This window comes from Macaca fascicularis, chromosome 14, assembly GCF_037993035.2.
Source record: "Macaca fascicularis isolate 582-1 chromosome 14, T2T-MFA8v1.1".
NCBI lineage: Eukaryota > Metazoa > Chordata > Mammalia > Primates > Cercopithecidae > Macaca > Macaca fascicularis.
This window is the reverse complement of record NC_088388.1, coordinates 113,508,773-113,511,752: the sequence shown is the minus strand read 5'-3', so window position 1 is coordinate 113,511,752 and position 2,980 is coordinate 113,508,773.

The following is a 2,980-nucleotide window of genomic DNA, read 5'->3' as shown; positions in this document are numbered from 1 at the left end:
AGCTCAAGCCATTGCTTTAGAGAGTGCAAGCCATAAGCCTTGGTGGCTTCCACAGGGTGTTAAGCCTGCAGGTGCACAGAGTGCAAGAGTTGAGGCTTGAGAGACTCTACTTAGATTTAGGAGGATGTATGGAAAAGCCTGGATGTCCAGGCAGAAGTCTGCTGCAGGAGTGAAACCCTCATAGATAACCTCTACTAGGGCAGTGTGGAGGGGAAATGTGAGGCCTGAGCCCCCACACAGAGTCCCCACTGGGGCACTGCCTAGTAGAGCTGTGAGAAAAGGTCCACCATCCTCCAGACCCCAGAATGGTAGATACACTGGCAGCTTGCACTCATCACCTGGAAAAACCAAAGGCACTCAACATCAGCCCTTGAGAGCAGCTGCAGGGACTGAACCCTGCAAAGCCACAGGGGCAGAGCTGCCCAGGTCCTTGGGAACCCACCCCTTGCATCAATGTGCCCTGGATGTGAGACATGGGTTCAAAGGAGATTATTTTGAAGCTTTGAAGTTTAATGACTGCTCTTCTGGGTTTTGAACTTGCGTGAAGCCTGTAGCCCCTTTCTTTCTGCCAATTTTTCCCTTTTAGAATGTAAATATTTACCTAACACCCATAGTCCCATTGTATTTTGGAAGTAACTAACTTGATTTTGATTTTACAGGCTCATAGGTGGAAGGGACTTACCTTGTCTCAAATGAGACTTTGGACTTTGGACTTTTGAATTAATGCTGAAATTCACTAAGACTTTGAGGTACTGTTGGGAAGGCATGATTGTATTTTGAAATGTGAGAACAATGATTGTATTTTGAAATGTGAGAGTAGACTAATATGGGCTCCAAAACAATTGTTATTTATTTTGTGACTCAAATTGTTGCAACTTTGGTAATCAGGAGCTCTTTCAGGTTAGCTTCTGGACCATTTTGTCATGTCCCTCCATTTTTTAAAAGACATTTCCTAGCACCACAAGATGCTCTAGGCTCATCTCATATCCCCTGACAAAGTGATGGAATCAACTAGCCACTTCTCTAAGAAATTCTGGCTCCCTTTACTGGAGAATAAAGAAACCAAGGTCTAGCCACTAGGTGTCATTGCTTCTAGGGCTTCTCTATGGATAGAGCTTGAAAATATATGTCTGTGTGCATGAACCCATGTATACATACAAATGCATATTTATCCATCAAAAAACTCTGAATGCATACTGATAATTCTAATCCTTGTGAATATCACAAGGTTAATTTTAATATACCCATTACATTTTCTTGTTTATAGTTTCTTTCTCCTAAAATATTTTCTATCTGATTCTTTATAGAAAAAGTTTGTCCACCCCTGGTTTATATCATTCCGATTTCAGATCGCTGTTCATATATTTGAATTTAAGAATATATTGACAGAAGTTTTCCATGTTCCACTTCTTTTTTTCCTTCTTTTCCTTCTATTGGGCTAACCAAACATATTTTATTATTTCATCTAATCCTCATTGTTGATTTATTATATATATCACTTTTTAAAAGAAATATTTAGTGGTTATACTAGGGTTACAGTATTTTTCTTAATTAATCAGAGTCTATCTTCAAGTAATGTTATCCCAATTCACACATGGTATAAAGACTTCAAGATAGTTTTTCCAACTTCCTACTTTTCATTCTTTGTGCTTACGTTGTCATACATATACACTATGTCATACATATACACAGTGTTAGAGATCAAAATGACAGGAATCTTGGATTCAGTCCTGTTTCAAAGTTCATCAGATGACCTGCACAAATCATTCAAACTTTGTTCTGTGCTCTTGGTTCTTTAAGTCAAGCATATCTATTATGCCTACCTCATAAAAAGATCCCAGGTTAACATTAGATTTCAAAATCTATGTGACCAAACCAAATTAAAATCTATAAATCTATATGTCTCAGAGTAGACTGTGAACTTGGGTGGGTGCTGGCATCAGTCCTCTATGGAGCAGCCAAACCAAACCCACTGCAAATACTTTTTCCTTATTACAGGCTCCTCAGTGAAAAATTTGACAATCATAGACCCAGTTTTATAAGGTTAAAACAGCTTTTCCAAAGGTCATCATGTAAAGACATAAAGAAGTATTGTTAAAGCGAATTTGGTAGAACAGGACCAAAGATGTTGGAAGAATTTCAAGATCTGAAACAAGAAGACCAGTTGTGAAATTGGTCTTGATTCCATCTTTTTAAAAACATAAGACTGGAAAGATTGATGGGCATGCTTAAATAAGTTTACCCTCCTGTGTAGGGCAGCAGTAATAAACCCATGGAGGGAGCCACAGGGCCAGCAGTTACTGCTTCCTGTGGGCACTGGTGCAGCTGTCTGGGTGCCTGCTATTTCCAGCACTGTTTTCATCAGATCAAGAATACAAATCCCAGATGGATTCAAACCCATGACTATAAGCTTTCACTCTGTTAGTCTCAGATGCAATTAATATTATTGTCTTCCCTATGTTATATTTGAGGTTCTTTTAGTTCAATTCAGCAAACTGTATTGCAACCTACTATGTATGAGATAATATGCACTTGAATCCTGCCAACTGGGTCTTGATGATAATGCTCAGATGGAAACTAGAAAGTTTGACTTTCGGTTGACAATTACTCTCCATCATTCAAACTTCTGGCTCTTTTTCTCATCAGTTATTTATTGTAACTATAATATTTATCAAATTGTATTAACTAAATACAATTATTTATCCAACACTCTTTTTCTCGTCAGTTATTTATTGTAACTAGAATTAGACTCATAAAACTTTAGGAATTTGAAATCATATAGCCTACTATGCAGAACACTTCATTTCTCCTTCCTGCCTCTGCTTGAGCTAATAACTACAGTTTGTGATCCAGGCCCCTCCTTAAGGTGGAGTTGACATAGCTGACGCTTCTGTCTTAGCTGAAACAAGCAAAAGGTTGTGAATCCATGCTAAAGGTAAACAAACTGTAACTTATATCTGCAGTTTATTGTGGTACAAAG